The 12,308-nt window shown below is 33.3% G+C and overlaps 1 pseudogene; it reads left to right on the top strand.

Annotated features, from left to right (window-relative positions):
* Positions 1–9,700: 9,700 nt before the first annotated feature.
* On the top strand, positions 9,701–10,633 carry LOC105077658 (olfactory receptor 4A47-like; annotated as a pseudogene).
* The last annotated feature ends 1,675 nt before the right edge of the window (positions 10,634–12,308 follow it).

Consider the following 12,308-nt stretch of genomic DNA (forward strand, 5'->3'; position numbering starts at 1 on the left):
AGTTCATAAAAAAATTATTAACAGAGATAAAGGGGGAAATTGACGTAAATACAATCATTGTTGGAGATTTTAACACCACATTGACATCACATGACAGATCTTCCAGACAGAAACTAAATAAGGCAACAGAGAAATTAAATGATACAATACAAAAATTAGAGTTGGTGGATATTTTCAGAGCATCACAGCTCCCAAAAATAGGATATACGTTCTTTTCAAGTGCACATGGAACATTTTCTACGATTTATCATGTACTTGGGCACAAAAGAAGCCTCAACAATTTTAAGAAGATAGAAATAATCTCAAGCATCTTTACTAACCACAATGCCACTAAACTAGAAATGAACTACAGAGAAATGAAGGAGAAAAAAAGGAAAGCATGGAGATTGAACAACATGCTATTAAAAAACCAATGGGTCAATGAGGAAATCAAAGTTGAAATTAAAAAATTAACTTATGAAAATGAAAACACAACCACTCAAAATTTATGGGACACAGCAAAGGCAGTGCTAAGAGGGAAGTTTATAGCGCTACAGACCTTCCTCAAAAAAGAACAATCTCAAATAAACAATCTAACCCACCACCTAAAAGAACTAGAAAAAGAAGAGGAAAAAAACCCCAAAAGTCAGCAGAAGGAAGGAAATAATAAAGATCAGGGAGAAAATAAATAAAATAGAGATTAAAAAAATAGAAAAAAATCAATCAAACCAAAAGGTTTTTTTTTGCAACAGTAAATAAAATTGACAAATCTCTAGCCAAACTCTCAAAGAAGAAAAAAGAGCAAGCACAAATAAGCAAAATAAGAAAGGAAAATGGAGAAATTACAACCAATAACATAGAAATACAGAATATCATATGAGAATATTATGAAAAGCTATATGGAACCAAAATGGATAACCTAGAGGGCATGGACAAATTTCTGGAAACATACAGTCCACCAAGACTGAATCAAGAATAAACTGACCACTTGAACAAACCAATCACTAGAAATAAAGTTGAATTAGCAACAAAAAACCTCCCTACAAATAAAAGTCCAGGACCAGACAGCTTTACTGGGAAATTCTACCAAACATACAAAGAAGAACTCATACCAGACCTTCTCAAACTTGCCAGAAGATTGAAAAGGAGGGAATACTCCCAAACTCATTCTATGAAGCCACCATCACCCTGATACCAAAACCAGGCAAAGACACTACCAAAAAGGAGAATTATAGGCCAATATCACTGATTAACATAGATGCCAAAATCCTCACCAAAATATTAGCAAATAGAATCCAACAGCATATAAAAAAGATTATATTCATCATGATCGAGTGAGGTTCATCCCAGGGACACAACGGTGGTTCAACATATGCAAATCAATCAATGTAATACATCACATCAACAAGAGAAAGGACAAAAACCACATGATCATCTCAATCGATGCAGCAAAAGCATATGATAAAAGTCAACACCCACTTATGATTAAAAACTCTCACCAAAGTGGGAATAGAGGGAACGTATCTCAACATCATAAAAGCTATATATGACAAACCTACAGCCAGCATAGTACTCGATGGTGAAAAACTCAAAAGCTTCCCACTAAAATCTGGGACAAGACAAGGATACCCACTATCACTACTCCTAGTCAACATAGTCTTGGAAGTCCTAGCCACAGCAATCAGGAAAAAGAGAGAAATAAAAGGGATCCAAACTGGAAAAGAATAAGTAAAAGTGTCACTATATGTAGATGACATGATACTATATATAGAAAACTCTGAAAGGTCCACACAAAAACTACTAGAGCTGATTGAAGAATTCAGCAAGGTAACAGGTTACAAGATTAACGTTCAAAAATCAGTTGCATTTCTTTACACTAACAATGAATCAACAGAAAAAGAAAGTAAAGAAACAATCCCTTTTAAAATAGCACCCAAAGTAATAAAATACCTAGGAATAAATCTAACCAAGGAGGTGAAATACTTATATATGGAAAACTACAAAACATCAATTAAAGAAATTAAAGAAGACTTAAAAAAATGGAAAGATATCCCACACTCCTAGATTGGAAGAATCAATTTTGTTAAAATGGTCATACTTCCCAAGGCAATCTACAGATTTAGTGCAATCCCTATCAAATTACCCAGGACATATTTCACAGAACTAGAACTAATCATAATAAAATTTATATGGAACCACAAAAGACCTAGAATTGCCAAAACATTACTGAAGAAAAAGAAAGAGGCTGGAGGAATAACTCTCCCAGACTTCAGACAATACTATAGAGCTACAGTCATCAAGACAGCATGGTATTGGTACCAAAACAGACATATAGACCAATGGAACAGAATAGAGAGCCCAGAAATGAACCCACAAACTTTTGGTCAACTCATCTTCGACAAAGGAGGCAAGAATATACAGTGGAATAAAGACAGTCTCCTCAGCAAATGGTGTTGGGAAAACTGGACAGCAGCATGTAAATCAATGAAGCCAGGACACTCCCTTACACCATACACATAAATCAACTCAAAATGGATCAAAGACTTAAACATAACACAAGATACAATAAACCTTCTAGAAGAAAATATAGGCAAAACGTTATCTGACATACATTTCAAAAATATTTTCCTAGGGCAGTCTACCCAAGCAATAGAAATAAAAGCAAAAATAAACAAATGGGACCTAATTAAACGTGCAAGCTTCTGCACAGCAAAGGAAACCATAAGTAAAACAAAATGACAACCTACAGAATGGGAGAAAATTTTTGCAAATGAAACTGACAAAGGCTTGATCTCCAGAATGTATAAGCAGTTCATATGACTCAATAAGAAAAAAATAAACAACCCAATCCAGAAATGGGCAGAAGACCTAAACAAGCAATTTTCCAAAGAAGAAATACAAATGATCAATAGTCACGTGAAAAAATACTCAATATCACTAATTATCAGAGAAATACAAATCAAAACTACAAGGAGGTATCACCTCAAACCGGTCAGAATGGCCATCATTCAAAAGTCCACAAATGACAAAAGCTGGAGAGGCTGTAGAGCAAAGGGAACCCTCCTACACTGCTAGGAATGCAGTTTGGTGCAGCCACTGTGAAAAACAGTATGGAGATTACTCAAAAGACTAGGAATAGACTTAACATATGACCCAGTAATACTGCTCCTGGGCATATATCCAGAAGGAACCCTACTTCAGGATGACACCTGCACCCCAATGTTCATAGCAGCACTATTTACAATTGCCAAGACATGGAGACTGCCTAAATGTCCATCAACAGATGACTGGACTAAGAAGTTGTGGTATGTTTATTCAATGGAATACTATTCAGCCATAAAACCCAACAACATAACACCATTTGCAGCAACATGGTTGTTCATGGAGAATGTCATTCTAAATGAAGTAAGCTAGAAAAAGAAAGAAAAATACCATATGAGATCACTCATATGTGGAATCTTAAAAAAAAAAAGAAGAAGAACATAAATGCAAAACAGAAACAGACTCATAGACATAGAATACAAACTTGTGGTTGCCTAGGAGGGGGGTGAAAAGGGATAGACTGTGAGTTCAAAATTTGTAGATATTGACAGGCATATGTAGAATAGATAAACAAGACTATACTGTATAGCACAGGGAAATATATACAAGATCTTGTGATAGCTCACAGCAAAAAATATGTGACAATGAATATATGTATGTTCATGTATAACTGAAAAATTGTGCTCTACACTGGAATTTGACACATTATAAAATGACTATAACTCAATAAAAATGTTTTAAAAATAAAAGCAAAATACAATAATAATGAATATAAAATAGAAACCATATGAAATGGTTCAAGTGAAAAATAAATCTCCTTTCAAAATATTTCTAAACAAACTAAGAAGAAAAGAATGATAAATTTGACCATAGTAAGAACCTTCGTTCAATAAAAACACCTGAAAGAAAGCAAAAAGGCAAGTTACAAAAAGAGTTGAGGAAGTATTCATATAAAATTGGGATGATTTGTGCCTTGAAAGCTTAGTAAAACATCCTGTAAAACAAAACCAAACCAAGCTTCTTTTTAATCGCTTTCAGTGCTTCCCAGAGTTCTTACCTACAGGTGTTGTAAAGCCTCTTTCTTAAGGTGTTTCAAGTATCAATCTTTGCACATACAAGCATATTTACATATGTGTATGTGGATGTATGCCTGCATGTAGACACTTACATTTTACTAATCAACATCTTGAGCATCTTTCCATACCAGTCTATATAGATCTAACTCATGCTCAGTTATTTGTATAATATGTGATGTTCCCTTATAATATTCCTGAAGTAATGTACCCAGTACTTTTCATGTCATTTCAGTTTTTTTCTATGATACATAATTCTGCAATAAGTATATATCTTCTCGAGTATGTGTTCCTAGAAATGTCAGTTGCTATAAGTAGAATTTTGGGGCCAACAGGGAATATGTATTTAAATGTTGATATTCATAGTTATTGCCAAATGCTATTCATGATGTTGTACCTACAATTCTGCCCATAGTCTGAGACTATCAGCTTGTCCACATTCTCAACAACCAGTGAATATTTTTTGTTATATGACAATATGGTTCATTAAAGAAATTATAATTCACTTTCAAACTTTAATTGAAATTCCCTAAATATAATTGATTTAATCATCTTTTCACAGGTTTAAAGTTGTATATATTTTTCTTTGAATTGTCTATTGATTTTTTAACCTAATTTCTTTGACTTATAAGTCTTTTCCATTCTTATTTTTATGAGGAATTATATACTAAGGAAATAATCTTTTTTAAGCCATTCTTTATGTACTTAATTTCCTGGCCTGTGATTTGATTTTGACTTATGCTATTAGGAATTATTTTTGGTTATGTAGATTTTTTTTTGTTATTCATCTAGCCTGGTTTATGAATACTGATTGTTTTCTTCCATCAACCTTAAAAGATTTTTCACTCTAACCATAATATTCTACATTTTTAAGATGTTAACATTTATAGCACCTTTGCAGTTTTATATTTTACATGAAAATTTTGACTCATCAAAAATTTTGTACATAAGGTATTTATTTTCATATATAGTTAAAGAGGATTGTGTTTTATTGTTTTCTAAATGACCTATTTTTTTGTAGTTGCATAATTATCTTTCACCACTAATTTGAAATCCTCATTTTACTGTATTCTAAATTTTCATAAATATTTGAATGCAGTTCAGAACTCAGTTCCATTGGTCTTTTCATTCATGTACCATTTAATTTATGATATAGTTGCAATTCATCTATAATATGTTTAGAATAATAAGCCTAACACTCCCTCATTACTCTTCTTTTCCAGCATTATGTCTGTTCTTGCATATTTATGACATCAAATTAAATTTATAATAAGCCAGGCTAGTCACAAAAATTTCTGTTATTTTCAATGCATTTTGATTTAGGATGACTAATTTAGGAAGGGTTTATATCTTTAGAGATTTAACAATTCCTCCCCATGAAGAGAGTTAGGTGTTTTCATTTAGTCCTTTTTACGCTGTTTGGTAGTGCTTTACATGTTGTTTCTGTGTTACTTATTCCTCATAGATAGCGGCTGTTCTTCCCTGACCCCGTCAAGGTCCTGGCACACTTGCTGTAAGAAAAACCATCTTTTAGGAAGTGTATGACTTAAAACTTTGCTGAACATCTTTTGGTGCTGCTGAGGTCGTTCTGCTGATGGGTATGACCTATGACTTCTATGTGTCCATCTGTACAACCTGACCACCAAAAGCTGACAGAGATGTGGTCATCTCTGGTAGTCACCTGGGCTGAAGACTTATCCATCCAGCAATTTAAATCCTCTTCACAGTCTGGCTGCCCTTTTTTGGCCCCAGTGACATAGATCACTTTGTGTGTGACATGCACTCTTTTGAAACTTATCAACATGGAGAGTCATACTTTTGGTTTCTTTGTTGCTACCAACAAAGGGGTCATCTTCCTGTTAAACTTACTCCTTTTGATGGTCTCCTATATTATGAACCTATACACTTTGGATGGTAGGTGCAAAAGCGCTCTCATTCTGAGTCTCTCACATTGCTCTTGTTATTTTATTCTTTGTACCTTGCACATGTATGTATCTGCCTCAAATTATTACTTTTTCAATTAATTAAGCCATGGCTATATTTTATACTGTGCTAAATTTTGTGTTAAACTCTATTATACCCTCAGAAATGAAGAGGTTAAAAGTGCTATGGAGAAGTTATGAGTCAAAAGATGACTTCATCAGGGAAATAATGAAAACAACGTAAAATAACTTTATTCCTCAAATGGTTACAAGTTAAAGAAGACAATTCCTAATTTTCAGGGCCAAAGGCACACTATTTGTGAAAGGTATGTGGATGTTGGCATTAGGCAATCTGAGGAGATCTTATCAGGAATTCATCCTTATAAAAATAGCCTATTTAGATGTATTTATTGCCAATTTGGTGGTCGAATGTTAAAGTACTGTCAGAACCAGTTTGGTTTCTTGTTAAAATGCAATTGTTCACGACCTATGAAATTGCAAAGCAAAATAAAGCATTTTGGGAAAATAGGAATTTTAAGGTATTTATTTTCCAATTTCTCTTTTGATACTTTCTAATACTCTGGCACATCTTGTCTGGTTCTCTAATTTTCTATTTCTTCCTCCAAAAGAGAAAGTCTACCATGTTTTTTCCTGTATTATTTGTGGAAAACTTATTGTTATTATAATCTTAAACAGATATTTGAATTAAAAACCTCTTTTTCCAGTTTTGCTTTGTTGATTGGGATTTTATGTTTCATATATACATTGCTGAGGAATAAGTGATAAAATTTAGTACACTATGATGGTAAAGAACATAATGTTTGAAAAGATAATTCTGAGTTCAAATCTTAGCTTTGCCACTTACAATGTAAACTTTGGCAAAGGATCTATTTATGAGATGGATGTTTTCCTTATCTAAAAATATTGCTTGTCTTACTTTGCTTACTCTAATCTTATAAGAGCACTAAGTGAAAGACCCATAGTGCTCTGCAGAGTTCATATCTTGTCCACCTCTTTGACCTCAGACTGTTCTATCCACTCCCTTTCCTATTTCCCTTGAGGCACAATGACCTTTCAGTGTCTTGAACTTGCTGAGCTCTTTCCAATGTTGGAGCTTAACACATGTAACAGAGCTGCTTTTCGTCTTTTTTTTTTTTTTTTAACATTTTTTATTGAGTTATAATCATTTTACAACTTGTCAAATTCCAGTGTAGAGCACAATTTTTCAGTTATACATGTACATATATATATTCATTGTCACATTTTTTTCTCTGTGAACTACCATAAGATCTTGTATATATTTCCCTGTGCTATACAGTATAATCTGATTTATCTATTCTACAGCTTTTCATCTTTTGAATCTCAGGTAAAATGTTACCTTTTCTAAAGACCTTTTCTGACTACCTTATTATCTGCTATAGACACTTTCTCTTATTTTCTGTCATTATGCCCTGTTTTTTGTTTTATTAGCATGATCACAGATTATAGTTATCTTATTAAGTTGTTCACTTTTTAAATGTCTGACTGTATTATAGGGTCAATGCAGGCAACACCTTTTTCCTGATTTTTTTTTTTCTGTTTAATAACTGCTCTATTCTCCAGCTTACAGCATAGAGCCTGATAAACAAGTAGGCCCTCAGTAAAGATTTTAACAAATAATAATTTGGATAAATAATGCTTTTGAATCTAAACTGGAGATGAAAATTTAACATCCCCAGCCCCACACTTACAGGCAGAAAACATTATGTATTGGATCAAAAGAAAGAATCTTCCCATGGCTAAGTGAGGAAATAAGTGATAAATTCATTTTTCTTGGAACAAAATGACAAGGCTAAAATTTTATTCTCTACTGACTAAAGTTCCTTAATGGTTCTGAGGCTATATTTTTCTCCTTGTCACATCTTCCTGACCCCAATTATGTAATTGGCCTAAAAGTATATTTACATAGAGATGTTCTTTTAAGAACTGACAGAAAATCACAGTGAATATAATTAAGTCTTGGACAAATCAGTCTTGGATACAGTCCAACTGCATGACTTGATATATCTGGTTAGAAGGTGTAAGATGTCCTATGATCTTTGCCTCTACTGGGGAGAAGTTGCTATCCTTTTTAGAACTGTTTTAACTTTTACAGTAGTTGCAATAATTAGATGAAGAATGCCTTCCCAATATCTCAGTATGATTAGTTTTGTTGTACTAAAACAATAGAATGAGATAGCCAAAAAAAAACTGCAGAGTAATTTTGCTTATTTAAGTTAGTAGAGGTTAGTTACTTGAGACCTATTTCCCTTTTAAAGTAGTTACTAACTTCTTATGTGACATAGGTTTGTTTGTCTTGTTGATAAATTACTCAACATGAAAACATTTTGTTTTTCTGTCTGCATCATGTAATTCCTTTAAAATAGATCTACAATGCAAGTAATAATAATTTTTTATAATATTTAGAAGACTCTACAAAGAAAATGGACAGACATAGTTATGTGAAATCAAATATCTTTAAGGAATAATGTAGCTTTTTGTCCTTGGATTGAAGAGATATTTCCAGGTCCTTATGAGGTAGTTAAAAAGGCCTCTTGCTGATCGTGAACAAGACTCCAAAAGGTAAATTTGTAACAGTTGATAGTGGAAGCCAGGCTTTTGAATTGTGTAAATTATTGTATTATGTAGGAAATTACAAACTTGAATTTATAAGAACTGAAGAGTTGAAAAACTTTTTCTGGGATCACAGGAGTTTTGAAGTCAACCATTGTGTAATTCCATTTCTCTCACTGAAAAATATATGACTTTGAGTTAAATATTCTGAGCTTGTTTCTTCAACTAAAAATATGAGAATAACAATACTTGTTACAGCAAAGATTAATGTTACACATTAAATGTGATTTTATTAATATATGTATGTTTATAATTGTACATACATATATATATATGGATATATGTGTATATAAAAACTTCTATGTAAGCATGGATATAGCATCTGATACATAGTTTTGCATAAAAATGATAGGTATTCCTCAGTATTAACATTTCCTTTCATTAAACTATTTTGTACCATGTAATCAATTGGAGAACACCCAGGAAGGCATAGGTTTATTGTGGAAATTTTTAAATTTATTTTAATAAATATTAAATTGATATCTGTTTGAAAGTGTCAATTAGGTAGTTGTATACACAGATCAATTCATAAGTGGTTCTCTCTACTTTGAATATATAAATTACCTTAAGTGATTCTTCACCTAAATATCACACTTGTGTGACTTTATGCATGTGCATCTTTTCATAGAATTCCCTTTTCCTCCACTCTTGTTCTCTCCTCCTTTAAAACTCAGCTAAAGTATCGCTTTCCTTGGGAGGAATTTACAGATCCAGAATTGATTTAGATGATCTGGAATTGTGAACCCTTACCCACACGAGTATATTTATAGGGACACTTTAAATAAAATTGGTCTGTGTACTCTGACACCTCATTATATATCAAATCACTGAGAATAGTGAACCATATCTTGTTCAGCTTGGTGATCCCGTCTATGGCAGGCTTGACTCAGATGGATTCTCCATGTGCATTTTTGATTGAATGAATAAAAAAGGTAAAGCTTATAATACATGTAAAGGTTATTATTTTTTTATTTGATTTGATTTATAGGTAAACTGTTCCTAATATCTGAAGTCAACACCTATAAGGAATAGATGGAACCAAGGAACAATGTGACTCACTTTGTCCTTTCTCGGCCTCACACAGAATCCAAAGGAACAGAAAGTCCTTTTTATTATGTTCTTGCTCTTCTACATTTTCACCATGGGGGGCAACTTGCTCATTGTGGTGACTGTAACTGTCAGTAAGACTCTGAATTCACCAATGAATTTTTTTCTTGCTAGCTTATCATTTATGGACATCACTTATTCCTCATCTATTTCTCCCAAACTGATTTTGAGCTTGTTCTTTTGGGAGAATACCATGTCCTTCCAATCTTGTATCACACAGCTCTTTACAGAGCACTTTTCGGTGGGTCAGAGATCTCCCTTCTGTTGGTAATGGCCTATGACTGCTACATGGCCATCTGTAAACCCTTGCATTATTTGGTTATCATGAGGCAAAGAGTGTGTGTTGTGCTGCTGGTGGTGTCCTGGGTTGGAGGTTTTACGCACTCAGTAATTCAACTTAGCACTATTTATGGGCTCCCATTCTGTGGTCCCAATGTTATTGATCACTTTATGTGTGATGTGTACCCTTTATTGAAACTCATTTGTACTGACACCTCTATCACTGGCCTTTTAGTGGCAGTGAATGGAGGACTGATCTGCACTACTGTGCTTCTGCTCTTACTCATCTCCTATGGAGCCATCTTGCACTCTCTAAAGAACCTGAGTCAGGAAGGGAGAAGGAAAGCCCTCCAGACCTGTGTTTCCCACATCACTGTGGTTGTCTGCTCCTTTGTCCCTTGTGTTTTCATGTATGCAAGACCTGCTAAGACCTTTCCGATTGACAAATCTTTGCGTGTGTTTTATATAGTCATCACCCCCATGCTGAACCCGCTAATCTACACTCTGAGAAATTCAGAGATGACTAATGCCATGAAGAAGCTTGAAGAGGAAACATTCATTGTATCTCGTAGTAAATAAGTGCATCATCCACCATGAAGGCAGTCATATGACGTCAGGGTCCACTGTCTTGGAATTCAGGAGTCTAAAATCTGATGCTGACTTCCTTTTCTTCAAAGAATTTATGATAATTATAACTAAAGAATACATCTATGTAATTAAAAAAATACAACTACACAATTATGCTGTTAGTAAGTTTCCTTTGCTGGTAGAATGTAAGGTCTATAATGCCATTTTTATCACTTCACCTGGAAAGATGTAATTCCTATATTGTGATGAGTCAACAATACGTAACTAATTAGTGGGAAAATTTTTATACAATTACACTGGTTTTTAATTAATTTATGCATTGTTTTTGCTTTTTTATGAGACTGATTCTTGTCATTTAATTCTTTTAAAAATAATATTTAAAATATTTAATGATATGTAGGCTGTCTTTTTTTAATAAATTTTCAGTTGCATTATACACAAAAATTTTATATAATTCTAATTTTAAAAAATTAAAGTGTATTAGATAATAATAAAGAGCAAAATAAAAACCATACAAAATGGGATAAAGTGTAGAATAGATTTCTTATTTATGTCTCAGCATATTCTCCAGTCCTCTTTACCAGAGGGAATCACTTAATCTGTTTCTTAAAATTCAGGTAATAATCTATATAAATACAATTGTGTCTAAGTATATGTGTGTGTTTTTTCTGTGTATGTAAACTTTTTTTTTAGTATTCAATTTTAAAATGTATTTACATATCAGTCCATTTAGATCTAATTCTTACTTTTTCTCATACTGTACAATACTCCCTTATAAATATATACTAAAACTAATGCATCCATTTCTTTTCATGTTGTTCTTGAATTTTTTTGTGACAAGTCGTTTTGTAAGCCTGTGGCTCCAATGTCATAGAACATTCATGTGAGATTTTAACCCTTTATTGAAACTGTCTGCATGGACACATGCACTAGGACTCTATATTGCTGCCAATAGTGGGTTCGTCTCCCCAGTTTTTTCCTCATGATGGTCTTCTATATGTTCATCTTGTGCTCCCTAAGGACCTGTAGCTTGTAGGGAGGCGCAAAGCCCTCTTCGCCTGTGTCTCTCACATCACTGTGGTCATCTTAGTCTTTGTGCCCTGATTATTTATACATTTGCACCAAACTACCACCTTCTTCACTGGTAAAGCTGTGGCTACATTTTATATCATGATAACTCCTTTGCTAAACTTAAACCTACATACAAAATTTGGAGGTGAAAAATGCTACCCAGAAGTTCTGGAGTGAAACAGTGACTTCAGGACGTAATCAAACCAATATAAAATGACTTTATCTTTTAAATTGAGAAGAGAAGACAGTTTTATGGTTTGGGGCCAGGTGAACACTGCTTATCAAAAGTATGTTGGTGTTGACATCTAGGCCTTGAGGAAGGTCCAGGTAGGGAATTATCTACCATTATAAAATTTTTATTTAGATTTATGTATTGCTCAATTGGTTGTTTAATTTACTGTCAGAATTAGTCAGGTTCTTGTAAAATGCAGAAAGATTCTCAGGATACAGTTCTAGAGATTTTAATGTAGTAGTTTTGCTATTGGATTGATGTATTTACCTCTCAAACAAATTACCCTGGTGTAGCTGAAGTAAATGACCTTTGGGCTATCATGTTATAGTTTATGTTCACATCATAAACCAATTAATGAGGTCA

This window comes from Camelus bactrianus, chromosome 23, assembly GCF_048773025.1.
Source record: "Camelus bactrianus isolate YW-2024 breed Bactrian camel chromosome 23, ASM4877302v1, whole genome shotgun sequence".
NCBI lineage: Eukaryota > Metazoa > Chordata > Mammalia > Artiodactyla > Camelidae > Camelus > Camelus bactrianus.